General features: G+C 52.0%; 57 non-coding genes across 57 annotated transcripts; 38 read left to right on the forward strand and 19 right to left on the reverse strand.

Moving 5' to 3' along the window:
- The first annotated feature begins 179 nt into the window (after positions 1–179).
- Positions 180–252, forward strand: Trnav-cac (transfer RNA valine (anticodon CAC)). Its single transcript has one exon. It is a non-coding gene; the product is annotated as a tRNA-Val (tRNA).
- Positions 253–410: 158 nt separating this feature from the next.
- Positions 411–483, forward strand: Trnav-aac (transfer RNA valine (anticodon AAC)). The gene has a single exon. It is a non-coding gene; the product is annotated as a tRNA-Val (tRNA).
- Positions 484–678: 195 nt separating this feature from the next.
- Positions 679–750, reverse strand: Trnap-agg (transfer RNA proline (anticodon AGG)). Its single transcript has one exon. It is a non-coding gene; the product is annotated as a tRNA-Pro (tRNA).
- A 411-nt stretch (positions 751–1,161) lies between these two features.
- On the forward strand, positions 1,162–1,234 carry Trnav-cac (transfer RNA valine (anticodon CAC)). The gene has a single exon. It is a non-coding gene; the product is annotated as a tRNA-Val (tRNA).
- A 158-nt stretch (positions 1,235–1,392) lies between these two features.
- Trnav-aac (transfer RNA valine (anticodon AAC)) lies at positions 1,393–1,465 on the forward strand. Its single transcript has one exon. It is a non-coding gene; the product is annotated as a tRNA-Val (tRNA).
- Positions 1,466–1,660: 195 nt separating this feature from the next.
- On the reverse strand, positions 1,661–1,732 carry Trnap-agg (transfer RNA proline (anticodon AGG)). Its single transcript has one exon. It is a non-coding gene; the product is annotated as a tRNA-Pro (tRNA).
- A 411-nt stretch (positions 1,733–2,143) lies between these two features.
- Trnav-cac (transfer RNA valine (anticodon CAC)) lies at positions 2,144–2,216 on the forward strand. Its single transcript has one exon. It is a non-coding gene; the product is annotated as a tRNA-Val (tRNA).
- Positions 2,217–2,374: 158 nt separating this feature from the next.
- Trnav-aac (transfer RNA valine (anticodon AAC)) lies at positions 2,375–2,447 on the forward strand. Its single transcript has one exon. It is a non-coding gene; the product is annotated as a tRNA-Val (tRNA).
- Positions 2,448–2,642: 195 nt separating this feature from the next.
- On the reverse strand, positions 2,643–2,714 carry Trnap-agg (transfer RNA proline (anticodon AGG)). Its single transcript has one exon. It is a non-coding gene; the product is annotated as a tRNA-Pro (tRNA).
- A 411-nt stretch (positions 2,715–3,125) lies between these two features.
- On the forward strand, positions 3,126–3,198 carry Trnav-cac (transfer RNA valine (anticodon CAC)). Its single transcript has one exon. It is a non-coding gene; the product is annotated as a tRNA-Val (tRNA).
- A 158-nt stretch (positions 3,199–3,356) lies between these two features.
- Trnav-aac (transfer RNA valine (anticodon AAC)) lies at positions 3,357–3,429 on the forward strand. The gene has a single exon. It is a non-coding gene; the product is annotated as a tRNA-Val (tRNA).
- A 195-nt stretch (positions 3,430–3,624) lies between these two features.
- Positions 3,625–3,696, reverse strand: Trnap-agg (transfer RNA proline (anticodon AGG)). The gene has a single exon. It is a non-coding gene; the product is annotated as a tRNA-Pro (tRNA).
- Positions 3,697–4,107: 411 nt separating this feature from the next.
- On the forward strand, positions 4,108–4,180 carry Trnav-cac (transfer RNA valine (anticodon CAC)). Its single transcript has one exon. It is a non-coding gene; the product is annotated as a tRNA-Val (tRNA).
- Positions 4,181–4,338: 158 nt separating this feature from the next.
- On the forward strand, positions 4,339–4,411 carry Trnav-aac (transfer RNA valine (anticodon AAC)). The gene has a single exon. It is a non-coding gene; the product is annotated as a tRNA-Val (tRNA).
- Positions 4,412–4,606: 195 nt separating this feature from the next.
- Trnap-agg (transfer RNA proline (anticodon AGG)) lies at positions 4,607–4,678 on the reverse strand. Its single transcript has one exon. It is a non-coding gene; the product is annotated as a tRNA-Pro (tRNA).
- Positions 4,679–5,089: 411 nt separating this feature from the next.
- On the forward strand, positions 5,090–5,162 carry Trnav-cac (transfer RNA valine (anticodon CAC)). The gene has a single exon. It is a non-coding gene; the product is annotated as a tRNA-Val (tRNA).
- Positions 5,163–5,320: 158 nt separating this feature from the next.
- Positions 5,321–5,393, forward strand: Trnav-aac (transfer RNA valine (anticodon AAC)). The gene has a single exon. It is a non-coding gene; the product is annotated as a tRNA-Val (tRNA).
- A 195-nt stretch (positions 5,394–5,588) lies between these two features.
- Positions 5,589–5,660, reverse strand: Trnap-agg (transfer RNA proline (anticodon AGG)). Its single transcript has one exon. It is a non-coding gene; the product is annotated as a tRNA-Pro (tRNA).
- A 411-nt stretch (positions 5,661–6,071) lies between these two features.
- Positions 6,072–6,144, forward strand: Trnav-cac (transfer RNA valine (anticodon CAC)). The gene has a single exon. It is a non-coding gene; the product is annotated as a tRNA-Val (tRNA).
- A 158-nt stretch (positions 6,145–6,302) lies between these two features.
- On the forward strand, positions 6,303–6,375 carry Trnav-aac (transfer RNA valine (anticodon AAC)). The gene has a single exon. It is a non-coding gene; the product is annotated as a tRNA-Val (tRNA).
- Positions 6,376–6,570: 195 nt separating this feature from the next.
- Trnap-agg (transfer RNA proline (anticodon AGG)) lies at positions 6,571–6,642 on the reverse strand. The gene has a single exon. It is a non-coding gene; the product is annotated as a tRNA-Pro (tRNA).
- A 411-nt stretch (positions 6,643–7,053) lies between these two features.
- On the forward strand, positions 7,054–7,126 carry Trnav-cac (transfer RNA valine (anticodon CAC)). The gene has a single exon. It is a non-coding gene; the product is annotated as a tRNA-Val (tRNA).
- Positions 7,127–7,284: 158 nt separating this feature from the next.
- Trnav-aac (transfer RNA valine (anticodon AAC)) lies at positions 7,285–7,357 on the forward strand. Its single transcript has one exon. It is a non-coding gene; the product is annotated as a tRNA-Val (tRNA).
- Positions 7,358–7,552: 195 nt separating this feature from the next.
- On the reverse strand, positions 7,553–7,624 carry Trnap-agg (transfer RNA proline (anticodon AGG)). Its single transcript has one exon. It is a non-coding gene; the product is annotated as a tRNA-Pro (tRNA).
- A 411-nt stretch (positions 7,625–8,035) lies between these two features.
- Trnav-cac (transfer RNA valine (anticodon CAC)) lies at positions 8,036–8,108 on the forward strand. The gene has a single exon. It is a non-coding gene; the product is annotated as a tRNA-Val (tRNA).
- Positions 8,109–8,266: 158 nt separating this feature from the next.
- Trnav-aac (transfer RNA valine (anticodon AAC)) lies at positions 8,267–8,339 on the forward strand. The gene has a single exon. It is a non-coding gene; the product is annotated as a tRNA-Val (tRNA).
- A 195-nt stretch (positions 8,340–8,534) lies between these two features.
- Trnap-agg (transfer RNA proline (anticodon AGG)) lies at positions 8,535–8,606 on the reverse strand. The gene has a single exon. It is a non-coding gene; the product is annotated as a tRNA-Pro (tRNA).
- A 411-nt stretch (positions 8,607–9,017) lies between these two features.
- Trnav-cac (transfer RNA valine (anticodon CAC)) lies at positions 9,018–9,090 on the forward strand. The gene has a single exon. It is a non-coding gene; the product is annotated as a tRNA-Val (tRNA).
- A 158-nt stretch (positions 9,091–9,248) lies between these two features.
- On the forward strand, positions 9,249–9,321 carry Trnav-aac (transfer RNA valine (anticodon AAC)). The gene has a single exon. It is a non-coding gene; the product is annotated as a tRNA-Val (tRNA).
- A 195-nt stretch (positions 9,322–9,516) lies between these two features.
- Positions 9,517–9,588, reverse strand: Trnap-agg (transfer RNA proline (anticodon AGG)). Its single transcript has one exon. It is a non-coding gene; the product is annotated as a tRNA-Pro (tRNA).
- Positions 9,589–9,999: 411 nt separating this feature from the next.
- Trnav-cac (transfer RNA valine (anticodon CAC)) lies at positions 10,000–10,072 on the forward strand. The gene has a single exon. It is a non-coding gene; the product is annotated as a tRNA-Val (tRNA).
- A 158-nt stretch (positions 10,073–10,230) lies between these two features.
- Positions 10,231–10,303, forward strand: Trnav-aac (transfer RNA valine (anticodon AAC)). The gene has a single exon. It is a non-coding gene; the product is annotated as a tRNA-Val (tRNA).
- A 195-nt stretch (positions 10,304–10,498) lies between these two features.
- On the reverse strand, positions 10,499–10,570 carry Trnap-agg (transfer RNA proline (anticodon AGG)). Its single transcript has one exon. It is a non-coding gene; the product is annotated as a tRNA-Pro (tRNA).
- A 411-nt stretch (positions 10,571–10,981) lies between these two features.
- Trnav-cac (transfer RNA valine (anticodon CAC)) lies at positions 10,982–11,054 on the forward strand. Its single transcript has one exon. It is a non-coding gene; the product is annotated as a tRNA-Val (tRNA).
- A 158-nt stretch (positions 11,055–11,212) lies between these two features.
- On the forward strand, positions 11,213–11,285 carry Trnav-aac (transfer RNA valine (anticodon AAC)). Its single transcript has one exon. It is a non-coding gene; the product is annotated as a tRNA-Val (tRNA).
- A 195-nt stretch (positions 11,286–11,480) lies between these two features.
- Trnap-agg (transfer RNA proline (anticodon AGG)) lies at positions 11,481–11,552 on the reverse strand. The gene has a single exon. It is a non-coding gene; the product is annotated as a tRNA-Pro (tRNA).
- A 411-nt stretch (positions 11,553–11,963) lies between these two features.
- On the forward strand, positions 11,964–12,036 carry Trnav-cac (transfer RNA valine (anticodon CAC)). The gene has a single exon. It is a non-coding gene; the product is annotated as a tRNA-Val (tRNA).
- Positions 12,037–12,194: 158 nt separating this feature from the next.
- On the forward strand, positions 12,195–12,267 carry Trnav-aac (transfer RNA valine (anticodon AAC)). Its single transcript has one exon. It is a non-coding gene; the product is annotated as a tRNA-Val (tRNA).
- Positions 12,268–12,462: 195 nt separating this feature from the next.
- On the reverse strand, positions 12,463–12,534 carry Trnap-agg (transfer RNA proline (anticodon AGG)). The gene has a single exon. It is a non-coding gene; the product is annotated as a tRNA-Pro (tRNA).
- Positions 12,535–12,945: 411 nt separating this feature from the next.
- Trnav-cac (transfer RNA valine (anticodon CAC)) lies at positions 12,946–13,018 on the forward strand. Its single transcript has one exon. It is a non-coding gene; the product is annotated as a tRNA-Val (tRNA).
- Positions 13,019–13,176: 158 nt separating this feature from the next.
- On the forward strand, positions 13,177–13,249 carry Trnav-aac (transfer RNA valine (anticodon AAC)). The gene has a single exon. It is a non-coding gene; the product is annotated as a tRNA-Val (tRNA).
- Positions 13,250–13,444: 195 nt separating this feature from the next.
- Positions 13,445–13,516, reverse strand: Trnap-agg (transfer RNA proline (anticodon AGG)). Its single transcript has one exon. It is a non-coding gene; the product is annotated as a tRNA-Pro (tRNA).
- Positions 13,517–13,927: 411 nt separating this feature from the next.
- Positions 13,928–14,000, forward strand: Trnav-cac (transfer RNA valine (anticodon CAC)). Its single transcript has one exon. It is a non-coding gene; the product is annotated as a tRNA-Val (tRNA).
- Positions 14,001–14,158: 158 nt separating this feature from the next.
- On the forward strand, positions 14,159–14,231 carry Trnav-aac (transfer RNA valine (anticodon AAC)). Its single transcript has one exon. It is a non-coding gene; the product is annotated as a tRNA-Val (tRNA).
- A 195-nt stretch (positions 14,232–14,426) lies between these two features.
- Trnap-agg (transfer RNA proline (anticodon AGG)) lies at positions 14,427–14,498 on the reverse strand. The gene has a single exon. It is a non-coding gene; the product is annotated as a tRNA-Pro (tRNA).
- Positions 14,499–14,909: 411 nt separating this feature from the next.
- On the forward strand, positions 14,910–14,982 carry Trnav-cac (transfer RNA valine (anticodon CAC)). The gene has a single exon. It is a non-coding gene; the product is annotated as a tRNA-Val (tRNA).
- A 158-nt stretch (positions 14,983–15,140) lies between these two features.
- Trnav-aac (transfer RNA valine (anticodon AAC)) lies at positions 15,141–15,213 on the forward strand. The gene has a single exon. It is a non-coding gene; the product is annotated as a tRNA-Val (tRNA).
- Positions 15,214–15,408: 195 nt separating this feature from the next.
- On the reverse strand, positions 15,409–15,480 carry Trnap-agg (transfer RNA proline (anticodon AGG)). The gene has a single exon. It is a non-coding gene; the product is annotated as a tRNA-Pro (tRNA).
- Positions 15,481–15,891: 411 nt separating this feature from the next.
- Positions 15,892–15,964, forward strand: Trnav-cac (transfer RNA valine (anticodon CAC)). The gene has a single exon. It is a non-coding gene; the product is annotated as a tRNA-Val (tRNA).
- Positions 15,965–16,122: 158 nt separating this feature from the next.
- Positions 16,123–16,195, forward strand: Trnav-aac (transfer RNA valine (anticodon AAC)). Its single transcript has one exon. It is a non-coding gene; the product is annotated as a tRNA-Val (tRNA).
- A 195-nt stretch (positions 16,196–16,390) lies between these two features.
- Positions 16,391–16,462, reverse strand: Trnap-agg (transfer RNA proline (anticodon AGG)). The gene has a single exon. It is a non-coding gene; the product is annotated as a tRNA-Pro (tRNA).
- A 411-nt stretch (positions 16,463–16,873) lies between these two features.
- Trnav-cac (transfer RNA valine (anticodon CAC)) lies at positions 16,874–16,946 on the forward strand. The gene has a single exon. It is a non-coding gene; the product is annotated as a tRNA-Val (tRNA).
- A 158-nt stretch (positions 16,947–17,104) lies between these two features.
- On the forward strand, positions 17,105–17,177 carry Trnav-aac (transfer RNA valine (anticodon AAC)). The gene has a single exon. It is a non-coding gene; the product is annotated as a tRNA-Val (tRNA).
- Positions 17,178–17,372: 195 nt separating this feature from the next.
- Trnap-agg (transfer RNA proline (anticodon AGG)) lies at positions 17,373–17,444 on the reverse strand. The gene has a single exon. It is a non-coding gene; the product is annotated as a tRNA-Pro (tRNA).
- Positions 17,445–17,855: 411 nt separating this feature from the next.
- Trnav-cac (transfer RNA valine (anticodon CAC)) lies at positions 17,856–17,928 on the forward strand. Its single transcript has one exon. It is a non-coding gene; the product is annotated as a tRNA-Val (tRNA).
- A 158-nt stretch (positions 17,929–18,086) lies between these two features.
- Positions 18,087–18,159, forward strand: Trnav-aac (transfer RNA valine (anticodon AAC)). Its single transcript has one exon. It is a non-coding gene; the product is annotated as a tRNA-Val (tRNA).
- A 195-nt stretch (positions 18,160–18,354) lies between these two features.
- Positions 18,355–18,426, reverse strand: Trnap-agg (transfer RNA proline (anticodon AGG)). The gene has a single exon. It is a non-coding gene; the product is annotated as a tRNA-Pro (tRNA).
- Between the last annotated feature and the right edge of the window lie 236 nt (positions 18,427–18,662).

The following is an 18,662-nucleotide window of genomic DNA, read 5'->3' on the forward strand; positions in this document are numbered from 1 at the left end:
AAAACCGCTATCTCGTTAGGGGTGCTACGGCAGACAAACTCTCGAGCACCCGAAGACTTCTTGTGCCCTCGGCTGTAATGGTTTCCAGGCTGTCAAAAGAACCGTCGCGTGTGCATTCGCGGACGGGAGACAGGCTGAGGTAATTTCGAGGGAACGGGGATGGACTCCTCACGTCCGCAGTTTCCGTAGTGTAGCGGTTATCACGTCTGCTTCACACGCAGAAGGTCCCCGGTTCGATCCCGGGCGGGAACAGTATTTTCCTGAATATGTCGTATTGTACTCCAGTGAGCCACGACATGTGAGGATCTTCTGCATGTACCTTTGTTATGCAAGTAGCGCATTTATTTAATTTTGTAGTTACGATGACAACATCAGCACGAGTTGCCTCTAAGGTAAGGCGCACACAAGTAGTTTCCGTGGTGTAGCGGTTATCACGTCTGCCTAACACGCAGAAGGTCCCCGGTTCGATCCCGGGCGGAAACACTTTTTCATCATTAAAAACAAGACATAGTAACATGCATCTGCTTCCATCTGTACCCAAAAACCTTCGTAATCGCCTTCACACGTCGGATCAGAGTGTCAATTGCTCACATCAAATATGAAATTCATTTGATACTGCCGCCGAGCATTTTACGTCGACTCAGCCACTCACGTGCGATCAGTTTGCACAAAACGCTAGGGCTCGTCCGGGATTTGAACCCGGGACCTCCTGCACCCTAAGCAGGAATCATACCCCTAGACCAACGAGCCACCTGACATGGCGCATGACTATAATTTCAGTGCACTGGGTCCCTCGATGTGGTCCAGGGTGCTCTGGAAAGTCTCGTGTAGGCTGGCGGGATGGGGGCGGCGCGAATTCCCGCGGTCGGCGGCCTTCCTGGGCTATTGGTACCTTCATGTAGAGCTGCCGCTGGGCTCGCACTCCCTGCTGCTAAGAAAGTGATTGCTTTTGCTGCTATGACTTACAATCACGACTGCGGGAAAAACCGCTATCTCGTTAGGGGTGCTACGGCAGACAAACTCTCGAGCACCCGAAGACTTCTTGTGCCCTCGGCTGTAATGGTTTCCAGGCTGTCAAAAGAACCGTCGCGTGTGCATTCGCGGACGGGAGACAGGCTGAGGTAATTTCGAGGGAACGGGGATGGACTCCTCACGTCCGCAGTTTCCGTAGTGTAGCGGTTATCACGTCTGCTTCACACGCAGAAGGTGCCCGGTTCGATCCCGGGCGGGAACAGTATTTTCCTGAATATGTCGTATTGTACTCCAGTGAGCCACGACATGTGAGGATCTTCTGCATGTACCTTTGTTATGCAAGTAGCGCATTTATTTAATTTTTTAGTTACGATGACAACATCAGCACGAGTTGCCTCTAAGGTAAGGCGCACACAAGTAGTTTCCGTGGTGTAGCGGTTATCACGTCTGCCTAACACGCAGAAGGTCCCCGGTTCGGTCCCGGGCGGAAACACTTTTTCATCATTAAAAACAAGACATAGTAACATGCATCTGCTTCCATCTGTACCCAAAAACCTTCGTAATCGCCTTCACACGTCGGATCAGAGTGTCAATTGCTCACATCAAATATGAAATTCATTTGATACTGCCGCCGAGCATTTTGCGTCGACTCAGCCACTCACGTGCGATCAGTTTGCACAAAACGCTAGGGCTCGTCCGGGATTTGAACCCGGGACCTCCTGCACCCTAAGCAGGAATCATACCCCTAGACCAACGAGCCACCTGACATGGCGAATGACTATAATTTCAGTGCACTTGGTCCCTCGATGTGGTCCAGGGTGCTCTGGAAAGTCTCGTGTAGGCTGGCGGGATGGGGGCGGCGCGAATTCCCGCGGTCGGCGGCCTTCCTGGGCTATTGGTACCTTCATGTAGAGCTGCCGCTGGGCTCGCACTCCCTGCTGCTAAGAAAGTGATTGCTTTTGCTGCTATGACTTACAATCACGACTGCGGGAAAAACCGCTATCTCGTTAGGGGTGCTACGGCAGACAAACTCTCGAGCACCCGAAGACTTCTTGTGCCCTCGGCTGTAATGGTTTCCAGGCTGTCAAAAGAACCGTCGCGTGTGCATTCGCGGACGGGAGACAGGCTGAGGTAATTTCGAGGGAACGGGGATGGACTCCTCACGTCCGCAGTTTCCGTAGTGTAGCGGTTATCACGTCTGCTTCACACGCAGAAGGTCCCCGGTTCGATCCCGGGCGGGAACAGTATTTTCCTGAATATGTCGTATTGTACTCCAGTGAGCCACGACATGTGAGGATCTTCTGCATGTACCTTTGTTATGCAAGTAGCGCATTTATTTAATTTTTTAGTTACGATGACAACATCAGCACGAGTTGCCTCTAAGGTAAGGCGCACACAAGTAGTTTCCGTGGTGTAGCGGTTATCACGTCTGCCTAACACGCAGAAGGTCCCCGGTTCGATCCCGGGCGGAAACACTTTTTCATCATTAAAAACAAGACATAGTAACATGCATCTGCTTCCATCTGTACCCAAAAACCTTCGTAATCGCCTTCACACGTCGGATCAGAGTGTCAATTGCTCACATCAAATATGAAATTCATTTGATACTGCCGCCGAGCATTTTACGTCGACTCAGCCACTCACGTGCGATCAGTTTGCACAAAACGCTAGGGCTCGTCCGGGATTTGAACCCGGGACCTCCTGCACCCTAAGCAGGAATCATACCCCTAGACCAACGAGCCACCTGACATGGCGCATGACTATAATTTCAGTGCACTGGGTCCCTCGATGTGGTCCAGGGTGCTCTGGAAAGTCTCGTGTAGGCTGGCGGGATGGGGGCGGCGCGAATTCCCGCGGTCGGCGGCCTTCCTGGGCTATTGGTACCTTCATGTAGAGCTGCCGCTGGGCTCGCACTCCCTGCTGCTAAGAAAGTGATTGCTTTTGCTGCTATGACTTACAATCACGACTGCGGGAAAAACCGCTATCTCGTTAGGGGTGCTACGGCAGACAAACTCTCGAGCACCCGAAGACTTCTTGTGCCCTCGGCTGTAATGGTTTCCAGGCTGTCAAAAGAACCGTCGCGTGTGCATTCGCGGACGGGAGACAGGCTGAGGTAATTTCGAGGGAACGGGGATGGACTCCTCACGTCCGCAGTTTCCGTAGTGTAGCGGTTATCACGTCTGCTTCACACGCAGAAGGTGCCCGGTTCGATCCCGGGCGGGAACAGTATTTTCCTGAATATGTCGTATTGTACTCCAGTGAGCCACGACATGTGAGGATCTTCTGCATGTACCTTTGTTATGCAAGTAGCGCATTTATTTAATTTTTTAGTTACGATGACAACATCAGCACGAGTTGCCTCTAAGGTAAGGCGCACACAAGTAGTTTCCGTGGTGTAGCGGTTATCACGTCTGCCTAACACGCAGAAGGTCCCCGGTTCGGTCCCGGGCGGAAACACTTTTTCATCATTAAAAACAAGACATAGTAACATGCATCTGCTTCCATCTGTACCCAAAAACCTTCGTAATCGCCTTCACACGTCGGATCAGAGTGTCAATTGCTCACATCAAATATGAAATTCATTTGATACTGCCGCCGAGCATTTTGCGTCGACTCAGCCACTCACGTGCGATCAGTTTGCACAAAACGCTAGGGCTCGTCCGGGGTTTGAACCCGGGACCTCCTGCACCCTAAGCAGGAATCATACCCCTAGACCAACGAGCCACCTGACATGGCGAATGACTATAATTTCAGTGCACTTGGTCCCTCGATGTGGTCCAGGGTGCTCTGGAAAGTCTCGTGTAGGCTGGCGGGATGGGGGCGGCGCGAATTCCCGCGGTCGGCGGCCTTCCTGGGCTATTGGTACCTTCATGTAGAGCTGCCGCTGGGCTCGCACTCCCTGCTGCTAAGAAAGTGATTGCTTTTGCTGCTATGACTTACAATCACGACTGCGGGAAAAACCGCTATCTCGTTAGGGGTGCTACGGCAGACAAACTCTCGAGCACCCGAAGACTTCTTGTGCCCTCGGCTGTAATGGTTTCCAGGCTGTCAAAAGAACCGTCGCGTGTGCATTCGCGGACGGGAGACAGGCTGAGGTAATTTCGAGGGAACGGGGATGGACTCCTCACGTCCGCAGTTTCCGTAGTGTAGCGGTTATCACGTCTGCTTCACACGCTGAAGGTCCCCGGTTCGATCCCGGGCGGGAACAGTATTTTCCTGAATATGTCGTATTGTACTCCAGTGAGCCACGACATGTGAGGATCTTCTGCATGTACCTTTGTTATGCAAGTAGCGCATTTATTTAATTTTTTAGTTACGATGACAACATCAGCACGAGTTGCCTCTAAGGTAAGGCGCACACAAGTAGTTTCCGTGGTGTAGCGGTTATCACGTCTGCCTAACACGCAGAAGGTCCCCGGTTCGATCCCGGGCGGAAACACTTTTTCATCATTAAAAACAAGACATAGTAACATGCATCTGCTTCCATCTGTACCCAAAAACCTTCGTAATCGCCTTCACACGTCGGATCAGAGTGTCAATTGCTCACATCAAATATGAAATTCATTTGATACTGCCGCCGAGCATTTTGCGTCGACTCAGCCACTCACGTGCGATCAGTTTGCACAAAACGCTAGGGCTCGTCCGGGATTTGAACCCGGGACCTCCTGCACCCTAAGCAGGAATCATACCCCTAGACCAACGAGCCACCTGACATGGCGAATGACTATAATTTCAGTGCACTGGGTCCCTCGATGTGGTCCAGGGTGCTCTGGAAAGTCTCGTGTAGGCTGGCGGGATGGGGGCGGCGCGAATTCCCGCGGTCGGCGGCCTTCCTGGGCTATTGGTACATTCATGTACAGCTGCCGCTGGGCTCGCACTCCCTGCTGCTAAGAAAGTGATTGCTTTTGCTGCTATGACTTACAATCACGACTGCGGGAAAAACCGCTATCTCGTTAGGGGTGCTACGGCAGACAAACTCTCGAGCACCCGAAGACTTCTTGTGCCCTCGGCTGTAATGGTTTCCAGGCTGTCAAAAGACCCGTCGCGTGTGCATTCGCGGACGGGAGACAGGCTGAGGTAATTTCGAGGGAACGGGGATGGACTCCTCACGTCCGCAGTTTCCGTAGTGTAGCGGTTATCACGTCTGCTTCACACGCAGAAGGTCCCCGGTTCGATCCCGGGCGGGAACAGTATTTTCCTGAATATGTCGTATTGTACTCCAGTGAGCCACGACATGTGAGGATCTTCTGCATGTACCTTTGTTATGCAAGTAGCGCATTTATTTAATTTTTTAGTTACGATGACAACATCAGCACGAGTTGCCTCTAAGGTAAGGCGCACACAAGTAGTTTCCGTGGTGTAGCGGTTATCACGTCTGCCTAACACGCAGAAGGTCCCCGGTTCGATCCCGGGCGGAAACACTTTTTCATCATTAAAAACAAGACATAGTAACATGCATCTGCTTCCATCTGTACCCAAAAACCTTCGTAATCGCCTTCACACGTCGGATCAGAGTGTCAATTGCTCACATCAAATATGAAATTCATTTGATACTGCCGCCGAGCATTTTGCGTCGACTCAGCCACTCACGTGCGATCAGTTTGCACAAAACGCTAGGGCTCGTCCGGGATTTGAACCCGGGACCTCCTGCACCCTAAGCAGGAATCATACCCCTAGACCAACGAGCCACCTGACATGGCGAATGACTATAATTTCAGTGCACTGGGTCCCTCGATGTGGTCCAGGGTGCTCTGGAAAGTCTCGTGTAGGCTGGCGGGATGGGGGCGGCGCGAATTCCCGCGGTCGGCGGCCTTCCTGGGCTATTGGTACCTTCATGTAGAGCTGCCGCTGGGCTCGCACTCCCTGCTGCTAAGAAAGTGATTGCTTTTGCTGCTATGACTTACAATCACGACTGCGGGAAAAACCGCTATCTCGTTAGGGGTGCTACGGCAGACAAACTCTCGAGCACCCGAAGACTTCTTGTGCCCTCGGCTGTAATGGTTTCCAGGCTGTCAAAAGAACCGTCGCGTGTGCATTCGCGGACGGGAGACAGGCTGAGGTAATTTCGAGGTAACGGGGATGGACTCCTCACGTCCGCAGTTTCCGTAGTGTAGCGGTTATCACGTCTGCTTCACACGCAGAAGGTCCCCGGTTCGATCCCGGGCGGGAACAGTATTTTCCTGAATATGTCGTATTGTACTCCAGTGAGCCACGACATGTGAGGATCTTCTGCATGTACCTTTGTTATGCAAGTAGCGCATTTATTTAATTTTTTAGTTACGATGACAACATCAGCACGAGTTGCCTCTAAGGTAAGGCGCACACAAGTAGTTTCCGTGGTGTAGCGGTTATCACGTCTGCCTAACACGCAGAAGGTCCCCGGTTCGATCCCGGGCGGAAACACTTTTTCATCATTAAAAACAAGACATAGTAACATGCATCTGCTTCCATCTGTACCCAAAAACCTTCGTAATCGCCTTCACACGTCGGATCAGAGTGTCAATTGCTCACATCAAATATGAAATTCATTTGATACTGCCGCCGAGCATTTTGCGTCGACTCAGCCACTCACGTGCGATCAGTTTGCACAAAACGCTAGGGCTCGTCCGGGATTTGAACCCGGGACCTCCTGCACCCTAAGCAGGAATCATACCCCTAGACCAACGAGCCACCTGACATGGCGAATGACTATAATTTCAGTGCACTGGGTCCCTCGATGTGGTCCAGGGTGCTCTGGAAAGTCTCGTGTAGGCTGGCGGGATGGGGGCGGCGCGAATTCCCGCGGTCGGCGGCCTTCCTGGGCTATTGATACCTTCATGTAGAGCTGCCGCTGGGCTCGCACTCCCTGCTGCTAAGAAAGTGATTGCTTTTGCTGCTATGACTTACAATCACGACTGCGGGAAAAACCGCTATCTCGTTAGGGGTGCTACGGCAGACAAACTCTCGAGCACCCGAAGACTTCTTGTGCCCTCGGCTGTAATGGTTTCCAGGCTGTCAAAAGAACCGTCGCGTGTGCATTCGCGGACGGGAGACAGGCTGAGGTAATTTCGAGGGAACGGGGATGGACTCCTCACGTCCGCAGTTTCCGTAGTGTAGCGGTTATCACGTCTGCTTCACACGCAGAAGGTCCCCGGTTCGATCCCGGGCGGGAACAGTATTTTCCTGAATATGTCGTATTGTACTCCAGTGAGCCACGACATGTGAGGATCTTCTGCATGTACCTTTGTTATGCAAGTAGCGCATTTATTTAATTTTTTAGTTACGATGACAACATCAGCACGAGTTGCCTCTAAGGTAAGGCGCACAGAAGTAGTTTCCGTGGTGTAGCGGTTATCACGTCTGCCTAACACGCAGAAGGTCCCCGGTTCGATCCCGGGCGGAAACACTTTTTCATCATTAAAAACAAGACATAGTAACATGCATCTGCTTCCATCTGTACCCAAAAACCTTCGTAATCGCCTTCACACGTCGGATCAGAGTGTCAATTGCTCACATCAAATATGAAATTCATTTGATACTGCCGCCGAGCATTTTGCGTCGACTCAGCCACTCACGTGCAATCAGTTTGCACAAAACGCTAGGGCTCGTCCGGGATTTGAACCCGGGACCTCCTGCACCCTAAGCAGGAATCATACCCCTAGACCAACGAGCCACCTGACATGGCGAATGACTATAATTTCAGTGCACTGGGTCCCTCGATGTGGTCCAGGGTGCTCTGGAAAGTCTCGTGTAGGCTGGCGGGATGGGGGCGGCGCGAATTCCCGCGGTCGGCGGCCTTCCTGGGCTATTGGTACCTTCATGTAGAGCTGCCGCTGGGCTCGCACTCCCTGCTGCTAAGAAAGTGATTGCTTTTGCTGCTATGACTTACAATCACGACTGCGGGAAAAACCGTTATCTCGTTAGGGGTGCTACGGCAGACAAACTCTCGAGCACCCGAAGACTTCTTGTGCCCTCGGCTGTAATGGTTTCCAGGCTGTCAAAAGAACCGTCGCGTGTGCATTCGCGGACGGGAGACAGGCTGAGGTAATTTCGAGGGAACGGGGATGGACTCCTCACGTCCGCAGTTTCCGTAGTGTAGCGGTTATCACGTCTGCTTCACACGCAGAAGGTCCCCGGTTCGATCCCGGGCGGGAACAGTATTTTCCTGAATATGTCGTATTGTACTCCAGTGAGCCACGACATGTGAGGATCTTCTGCATGTACCTTTGTTATGCAAGTAGCGCATTTATTTAATTTTTTAGTTACGATGACAACATCAGCACGAGTTGCCTCTAAGGTAAGGCGCACACAAGTAGTTTCCGTGGTGTAGCGGTTATCACGTCTGCCTAACACGCAGAAGGTCCCCGGTTCGATCCCGGGCGGAAACACTTTTTCATCATTAAAAACAAGACATAGTAACATGCATCTGCTTCCATCTGTACCCAAAAACCTTCGTAATCGCCTTCACACGTCGGATCAGAGTGTCAATTGCTCACATCAAATATGAAATTCATTTGATACTGCCGCCGAGCATTTTGCGTCGACTCAGCCACTCACGTGCGATCAGTTTGCACAAAACGCTAGGGCTCGTCCGGGATTTGAACCCGGGACCTCCTGCACCCTAAGCAGGAATCATACCCCTAGACCAACGAGCCACCTGACATGGCGAATGACTATAATTTCAGTGCACTGGGTCCCTCGATGTGGTCCAGGGTGCTCTGGAAAGTCTCGTGTAGGCTGGCGGGATGGGGGCGGCGCGAATTCCCGCGGTCGGCGGCCTTCCTGGGCTATTGATACCTTCATGTAGAGCTGCCGCTGGGCTCGCACTCCCTGCTGCTAAGAAAGTGATTGCTTTTGCTGCTATGACTTACAATCACGACTGCGGGAAAAACCGCTATCTCGTTAGGGGTGCTACGGCAGACAAACTCTCGAGCACCCGAAGACTTCTTGTGCCCTCGGCTGTAATGGTTTCCAGGCTGTCAAAAGAACCGTCGCGTGTGCATTCGCGGACGGGAGACAGGCTGAGGTAATTTCGAGGGAACGGGGATGGACTCCTCACGTCCGCAGTTTCCGTAGTGTAGCGGTTATCACGTCTGCTTCACACGCAGAAGGTCCCCGGTTCGATCCCGGGCGGGAACAGTATTTTCCTGAATATGTCGTATTGTACTCCAGTGAGCCACGACATGTGAGGATCTTCTGCATGTACCTTTGTTATGCAAGTAGCGCATTTATTTAATTTTTTAGTTACGATGACAACATCAGCACGAGTTGCCTCTAAGGTAAGGCGCACACAAGTAGTTTCCGTGGTGTAGCGGTTATCACGTCTGCCTAACACGCAGAAGGTCCCCGGTTCGATCCCGGGCGGAAACACTTTTTCATCATTAAAAACAAGACATAGTAACATGCATCTGCTTCCATCTGTACCCAAAAACCTTCGTAATCGCCTTCACACGTCGGATCAGAGTGTCAATTGCTCACATCAAATATGAAATTCATTTGATACTGCCGCCGAGCATTTTGCGTCGACTCAGCCACTCACGTGCGATCAGTTTGCACAAAACGCTAGGGCTCGTCCGGGATTTGAACCCGGGACCTCCTGCACCCTAAGCAGGAATCATACCCCTAGACCAACGAGCCACCTGACATGGCGAATGACTATAATTTCAGTGCACTGGGTCCCTCGATGTGGTCCAGGGTGCTCTGGAAAGTCTCGTGTAGGCTGGCGGGATGGGGGCGGCGCGAATTCCCGCGGTCGGCGGCCTTCCTGGGCTATTGATACCTTCATGTAGAGCTGCCGCTGGGCTCGCACTCCCTGCTGCTAAGAAAGTGATTGCTTTTGCTGCTATGACTTACAATCACGACTGCGGGAAAAACCGCTATCTCGTTAGGGGTGCTACGGCAGACAAACTCTCGAGCACCCGAAGACTTCTTGTGCCCTCGGCTGTAATGGTTTCCAGGCTGTCAAAAGAACCGTCGCGTGTGCATTCGCGGACGGGAGACAGGCTGAGGTAATTTCGAGGGAACGGGGATGGACTCCTCACGTCCGCAGTTTCCGTAGTGTAGCGGTTATCACGTCTGCTTCACACGCAGAAGGTCCCCGGTTCGATCCCGGGCGGGAACAGTATTTTCCTGAATATGTCGTATTGTACTCCAGTGAGCCACGACATGTGAGGATCTTCTGCATGTACCTTTGTTATGCAAGTAGCGCATTTATTTAATTTTTTAGTTACGATGACAACATCAGCACGAGTTGCCTCTAAGGTAAGGCGCACACAAGTAGTTTCCGTGGTGTAGCGGTTATCACGTCTGCCTAACACGCAGAAGGTCCCCGGTTCGATCCCGGGCGGAAACACTTTTTCATCATTAAAAACAAGACATAGTAACATGCATCTGCTTCCATCTGTACCCAAAAACCTTCGTAATCGCCTTCACACGTCGGATCAGAGTGTCAATTGCTCACATCAAATATGAAATTCATTTGATACTGCCGCCGAGCATTTTGCGTCGACTCAGCCACTCACGTGCGATCAGTTTGCACAAAACGCTAGGGCTCGTCCGGGATTTGAACCCGGGACCTCCTGCACCCTAAGCAGGAATCATACCCCTAGACCAACGAGCCACCTGACATGGCGAATGACTATAATTTCAGTGCACTGGGTCCCTCGATGTGGTCCAGGGTGCTCTGGAAAGTCTCGTGTAGGCTGGCGGGATGGGGGCGGCGCGAATTCCCGCGGTCGGCGGCCTTCCTGGGCTATTGGTACCTTCATGTAGAGCTGCCGCTGGGCTCGCACTCCCTGCTGCTAAGAAAGTGATTGCTTTTGCTGCTATGACTTACAATCACGACTGCGGGAAAAACCGCTATCTCGTTAGGGGTGCTACGGCAGACAAACTCTCGAGCACCCGAAGACTTCTTGTGCCCTCGGCTGTAATGGTTTTCAGGCTGTCAAAAGAACCGTCGCGTGTGCATTCGCGGACGGGAGACAGGCTGAGGTAATTTCGAGGGAACGGGGATGGACTCCTCACGTCCGCAGTTTCCGTAGTGTAGCGGTTATCACGTCTGCTTCACACGCAGAAGGTCCCCGGTTCGATCCCGGGCGGGAACAGTATTTTCCTGAATATGTCGTATTGTACTCCAGTGAGCCACGACATGTGAGGATCTTCTGCATGTACCTTTGTTATGCAAGTAGCGCATTTATTTAATTTTTTAGTTACGATGACAACATCAGCACGAGTTGCCTCTAAGGTAAGGCGCACACAAGTAGTTTCCGTGGTGTAGCGGTTATCACGTCTGCCTAACACGCAGAAGGTCCCCGGTTCGATCCCGGGCGGAAACACTTTTTCATCATTAAAAACAAGACATAGTAACATGCATCTGCTTCCATCTGTACCCAAAAACCTTCGTAATCGCCTTCACACGTCGGATCAGAGTGTCAATTGCTCACATCAAATATGAAATTCATTTGATACTGCCGCCGAGCATTTTGCGTCGACTCAGCCACTCACGTGCGATCAGTTTGCACAAAACGCTAGGGCTCGTCCGGGATTTGAACCCGGGACCTCCTGCACCCTAAGCAGGAATCATACCCCTAGACCAACGAGCCACCTGACACGGCGAATGACTATAATTTCAGTGCACTGGGTCCCTCGATGTGGTCCAGGGTGCTCTGGAAAGTCTCGTGTAGGCTGGCGGGATGGGGGCGGCGCGAATTCCCGCGGTCGGCGGCCTTCCTGGGCTATTGATACCTTCATGTAGAGCTGCCGCTGGGCTCGCACTCCCTGCTGCTAAGAAAGTGATTGCTTTTGCTGCTATGACTTACAATCACGACTGCGGGAAAAACCGCTATCTCGTTAGGGGTGCTACGGCAGACAAACTCTCGAGCACCCGAAGACTTCTTGTGCCCTCGGCTGTAATGGTTTCCAGGCTGTCAAAAGAACCGTCGCGTGTGCATTCGCGGACGGGAGGCAGGCTGAGGTAATTTCGAGGGAACGGGGATGGACTCCTCACGTCCGCAGTTTCCGTAGTGTAGCGGTTATCACGTCTGTTTCACACGCAGAAGGTCCCCGGTTCGATCCCGGGCGGGAACAGTATTTTCCTGAATATGTCGTATTGTACTCCAGTGAGCCACGACATGTGAGGATCTTCTGCATGTACCTTTGTTATGCAAGTAGCGCATTTATTTAATTTTTTTGTTACGATGACAACATCAGCACGAGTTGCCTCTAAGGTAAGGCGCACACAAGTAGTTTCCGTGGTGTAGCGGTTATCACGTCTGCCTAACACGCAGAAGGTCCCCGGTTCGATCCCGGGCGGAAACACTTTTTCATCATTAAAAACAAGACATAGTAACATGCATCTGCTTCCATCTGTACCCAAAAACCTTCGTAATCGCCTTCACACGTCGGATCAGAGTGTCAATTGCTCACATCAAATATGAAATTCATTTGATACTGCCGCCGAGCATTTTGCGTCGACTCAGCCACTCACGTGCGATCAGTTTGCACAAAACGCTAGGGCTCGTCCGGGATTTGAACCCGGGACCTCCTGCACCCTAAGCAGGAATCATACCCCTAGACCAACGAGCCACCTGACATGGCAAATGACTATAATTTCAGTGCACTGGGTCCCTCGATGTGGTCCAGGGTGCTCTGGAAAGTCTCGTGTAGGCTGGCGGGATGGGGGCGGCGCGAATTCCCGCGGTCGGCGGCCTTCCTGGGCTATTGGTACCTTCATGTAGAGCTGCCGCTGGGCTCGCACTCCCTGCTGCTAAGAAAGTGATTGCTTTTGCTGCTATGACTTACAATCACGACTGCGGGAAAAACCGCTATCTCGTTAGGGGTGCTACGGCAGACAAACTCTCGAGCACCCGAAGACTTCTTGTGCCCTCGGCTGTAATGGTTTCCAGGCTGTCAAAAGAACCGTCGCGTGTGCATTCGCGGACGGGAGACAGGCTGAGGTAATTTCGAGGGAACGGGGATGGACTCCTCACGTCCGCAGTTTCCGTAGTGTAGCGGTTATCACGTCTGCTTCACACGCAGAAGGTCCCCGGTTCGATCCCGGGCGGGAACAGTATTTTCCTGAATATGTCGTATTGTACTCCAGTGAGCCACGACATGTGAGGATCTTCTGCATGTACCTTTGTTATGCAAGTAGCGCATTTATTTAATTTTTTAGTTACGATGACAACATCAGCACGAGTTGCCTCTAAGGTAAGGCGCACACAAGTAGTTTCCGTGGTGTAGCGGTTATCACGTCTGCCTAACACGCAGAAGGTCCCCGGTTCGATCCCGGGCGGAAACACTTTTTCATCATTAAAAACAAGACATAGTAACATGCATCTGCTTCCATCTGTACCCAAAAACCTTCGTAATCGCCTTCACACGTCGGATCAGAGTGTCAATTGCTCACATCAAATATGAAATTCATTTGATACTGCCGCCGAGCATTTTGCGTCGACTCAGCCACTCACGTGCGATCAGTTTGCACAAAACGCTAGGGCTCGTCCGGGATTTGAACCCGGGACCTCCTGCACCCTAAGCAGGAATCATACCCCTAGACCAACGAGCCACCTGACATGGCGAATGACTATAATTTCAGTGCACTGGGTCCCTCGATGTGGTCCAGGGTGCTCTGGAAAGTCTCGTGTAGGCTGGCGGGATGGGGGCGGCGCGAATTCCCGCGGTCGGCGGCCTTCCTGGGCTATTGATACCTTCATGTAGAGCTGCCGCTGGGCTCGCACTCCCTGCTGCTAAGAAAGTGATTGCTTTTGCTGCTATGACTTACAATCACGACTGCGGGAAAAACCGCTATCTCGTTAGGGGTGCTACGGCAGACAAACTCTCGAGCACCCGAAGACTTCTTGTGCCCTCGGCTGTAATGGTTTCCAGGCTGTCAAAAGAACCGTCGCGTGTGCATTCGCGGACGGGAGACAGGCTGAGGTAATTTCGAGGGAACGGGGAGGGACTCCTCACGTCCGCAGTTTCCGTAGTGTAGCGGTTATCACGTCTGCTTCACACGCAGAAGGTCCCCGGTTCGATCCCGGGCGGGAACAGTATTTTCCTGAATATGTCGTATTGTACTCCAGTGAGCCACGACATGTGAGGATCTTCTGCATGTACCTTTGTTATGCAAGTAGCGCATTTATTTAATTTTTTAGTTACGATGACAACATCAGCACGAGTTGCCTCTAAGGTAAGGCGCACACAAGTAGTTTCCGTGGTGTAGCGGTTATCACGTCTGCCTAACACGCAGAAGGTCCCCGGTTCGATCCCGGGCGGAAACACTTTTTCATCATTAAAAACAAGACATAGTAACATGCATCTGCTTCCATCTGTACCCAAAAACCTTCGTAATCGCCTTCACACGTCGGATCAGAGTGTCAATTGCTCACATCAAATATGAAATTCATTTGATACTGCCGCCGAGCATTTTGCGTCGACTCAGCCACTCACGTGCGATCAGTTTGCACAAAACGCTAGGGCTCGTCCGGGATTTGAACCCGGGACCTCCTGCACCCTAAGCAGGAATCATACCCCTAGACCAACGAGCCACCTGACATGGCGAATGACTATAATTTCAGTGCACTGGGTCCCTCGATGTGGTCCAGGGTGCTCTGGAAAGTCTCGTGTAGGCTGGCGGGATGGGGGCGGCGCGAATTCCCGCGGTCGGCGGCCTTCCTGGGCTATTGATACCTTCATGTAGAGCTGCCGCTGGGCTCGCACTCCCTGCTGCTAAGAAAGTGATTGCTTTTGCTGCTATGACTTACAATCACGACTGCGGGAAAAACCGCTATCTCGTTAGGGGTGCTACGGCAGACAAACTCTCGAGCACCCGAAGACTTCTTGTGCCCTCGGCTGTAATGGTTTCCAGGCTGTCAAAAGAACCGTCGCGTGTGCATTCGCGGACGGGAGACAGGCTGAGGTAATTTCGAGGGAACGGGGATGGACTCCTCACGTCCGCAGTTTCCGTAGTGTAGCGGTTATCACGTCTGCTTCACACGCAGAAGGTCCCCGGTTCGATCCCGGGCGGGAACAGTATTTTCCTGAATATGTCGTATTGTACTCCAGTGAGCCACGACATGTGAGGATCTTCTGCATGTACCTTTGTTATGCAAGTAGCGCATTTATTTAATTTTTTAGTTACGATGACAACATCAGCACGAGTTGCCTCTAAGGTAAGGCGCACACAAGTAGTTTCCGTGGTGTAGCGGTTATCACGTCTGCCTAACACGCAGAAGGTCCCCGGTTCGATCCCGGGCGGAAACACTTTTTCATCATTAAAAACAAGACATAGTAACATGCATCTGCTTCCATCTGTACCCAAAAACCTTCGTAATCGCCTTCACACGTCGGATCAGAGTGTCAATTGCTCACATCAAATATGAAATTCATTTGATACTGCCGCCGAGCATTTTGCGTCGACTCAGCCACTCACGTGCGATCAGTTTGCACAAAACGCTAGGGCTCGTCCGGGATTTGAACCCGGGACCTCCTGCACCCTAAGCAGGAATCATACCCCTAGACCAACGAGCCACCTAACATGGCGAATGACTATAATTTCAGTGCACTGGGTCCCTCGATGTGGTCCAGGGTGCTCTGGAAAGTCTCGTGTAGGCTGGCGGGATGGGGGCGGCGCGAATTCCCGCGGTCGGCGGCCTTCCTGGGCTATTGGTACCTTCATGTACAGCTGCCGCTGGGCTCGCACTCCCTGCTGCTAAGAAAGTGATTGCTTTTGCTGCTATGACTTACAATCACGACTGCGGGAAAAACCGCTATCTCGTTAGGGGTGCTACGGCAGACAAACTCTCGAGCACCCGAAGACTTCTTGTGCCCTCGGCTGTAATGGTTTCCAGGCTGTCAAAAGAACCGTCGCGTGTGCATTCGCGGACGGGAGACAGGCTGAGGTAATTTCGAGGGAACGGGGATGGACTCCTCACGTCCGCAGTTTCCGTAGTGTAGCGGTTATCACGTCTGCTTCACACGCAGAAGGTCCCCGGTTCGATCCCGGGCGGGAACAGTATTTTCCTGAATATGTCGTATTGTACTCCAGTGAGCCACGACATGTGAGGATCTTCTGCATGTACCTTTGTTATGCAAGTAGCGCATTTATTTAATTTTTTAGTTACGATGACAACATCAGCACGAGTTGCCTCTAAGGTAAGGCGCACACAAGTAGTTTCCGTGGTGTAGCGGTTATCACGTCTGCCTAACTCGCAGAAGGTCCCCGGTTCGATCCCGGGCGGAAACACTTTTTCATCATTAAAAACAAGACATAGTAACATGCATCTGCTTCCATCTGTACCCAAAAACCTTCGTAATCGCCTTCACACGTCGGATCAGAGTGTCAATTGCTCACATCAAATATGAAATTCATTTGATACTGCCGCCGAGCATTTTGCGTCGACTCAGCCACTCACGTGCGATCAGTTTGCACAAAACGCTAGGGCTCGTCCGGGATTTGAACCCGGGACCTCCTGCACCCTAAGCAGGAATCATACCCCTAGACCAACGAGCCACCTGACATGGCGAATGACTATAATTTCAGTGCACTGGGTCCCTCGATGTGGTCCAGGGTGCTCTGGAAAGTCTCGTGTAGGCTGGCGGGATGGGGGCGGCGCGAATTCCCGCGGTCGGCGGCCTTCCTGGGCTATTGATACCTTCATGTAGAGCTGCCGCTGGGCTCGCACTCCCTGCTGCTAAGAAAGTGATTGCTTTTGCTGCTATGACTTACAATCACGACTGCGGGAAAAACCGCTATCTCGTTAGGGGTGCTACGGCAGACAAACTCTCGAGCACCCGAAGACTTCTTGTGCCCTCGGCTGTAATGGTTTCCAGGCTGTCAAAAGAACCGTCGCGTGTGCATTCGCAGACGGGAGACAGGCTGAGGTAATTTCGAGGGAACGGGGATGGACTCCTCACGTCCGCAGTTTCCGTAGTGTAGCGGTTATCACGTCTGCTTCACACGCAGAAGGTCCCCGGTTCGATCCCGGGCGGGAACAGTATTTTCCTGAATATGTCGTATTGTACTCCAGTGAGCCACGACATGTGAGGATCTTCTGCATGTACCTTTGTTATGCAAGTAGCGCATTTATTTAATTTTTTAGTTACGATGACAACATCAGCACGAGTTGCCTCTAAGGTAAGGCGCACACAAGTAGTTTCCGTGGTGTAGCGGTTATCACGTCTGCCTAACACGCAGAAGGTCCCCGGTTCGATCCCGGGCGGAAACACTTTTTCATCATTAAAAACAAGACATAGTAACATGCATCTGCTTCCATCTGTACCCAAAAACCTTCGTAATCGCCTTCACACGTCGGATCAGAGTGTCAGTTGCTCACATCAAATATGAAATTCATTTGATACTGCCGCCGAGCATTTTGCGTCGACTCAGCCACTCACGTGCGATCAGTTTGCACAAAACGCTAGGGCTCGTCCGGGATTTGAACCCGGGACCTCCTGCACCCTAAGCAGGAATCATACCCCTAGACCAACGAGCCACCTGACATGGCGAATGACTATAATTTCAGTGCACTGGGTCCCTCGATGTGGTCCAGGGTGCTCTGGAAAGTCTCGTGTAGGCTGGCGGGATGGGGGCGGCGCGAATTCCCGCGGTCGGCGGCCTTCCTGGGCTATTGATACCTTCATGTAGAGCTGCCGCTGGGCTCGCACTCCCTGCTGCTAAGAAAGTGATTGCTTTTGCTGCTATGACATACAATCACGACTGCGGGAAAAACCGCTATCTCGTTAGGGGTGCTACGGCAGACAAACTCTCGAGCACCCGAAGACTTCTTGTGCCCTCGGCTGTAATGGTTTCCAGGCTGTCAAAAGAACCGTCGCGTGTGCATTCGCGGACGGGAGACAGGCTGAGGTAATTTCGAGGGAACGGGGATGGACTCCTCACGTCCGCAGTTTCCGTAGTGTAGCGGTTATCACGTCTGCTTCACACGCAGAAGGTCCCCGGTTCGATCCCGGGCGGGAACAGTATTTTCCTGAATATGTCGTATTGTACTCCAGTGAGCCACGACATGTGAGGATCTTCTGCATGTACCTTTGTTATGCAAGTAGCGCATTTATTTAATTTTTTAGTTACGATGACAACATCAGCACGAGTTGCCTCTAAGGTAAGGCGCACACAAGTAGTTTCCGTGGTGTAGCGGTTATCACGTCTGCCTAACACGCAGAAGGTCCCCGGTTCGATCCCGGGCGGAAACACTTTTTCATCATTAAAAACAAGACATAGTAACATGCATCTGCTTCCATCTGTACCCAAAAACCTTCGTAATCGCCTTCACACGTCGGATCAGAGTGTCAATTGCTCACATCAAATATGAAATTCATTTGATACTGCCGCCGAGCATTTTGCGTCGACTCAGCCACTCACGTGCGATCAGTTTGCACAAAACGCTAGGGCTCGTCCGGGATTTGAACCCGGGACCTCCTGCACCCTAAGCAGGAATCATACCCCTAGACCAACGAGCCATCTAACATGGCGAATGACTATAATTTCAGTGCACTGGGTCCCTCGATGTGGTCCAGGGTGCTCTGGAAAGTCTCGTGTAGGCTGGCGGGATGGGGGCGGCGCGAATTCCCGCGGTCGGCGGCCTTCCTGGGCTATTGGTACCTTCATGTACAGCTGCCGCTGGGCTCGCACTCCCTGCTGCTAAGAAAGTGATTGCTCTTGCTGCTATGACTTACAATCACGACTGCGGGAAAAA

Source organism: Schistocerca gregaria, chromosome 2 (genome assembly GCF_023897955.1).
Source record: "Schistocerca gregaria isolate iqSchGreg1 chromosome 2, iqSchGreg1.2, whole genome shotgun sequence".
Classification (NCBI taxonomy): domain Eukaryota; kingdom Metazoa; phylum Arthropoda; class Insecta; order Orthoptera; family Acrididae; genus Schistocerca; species Schistocerca gregaria.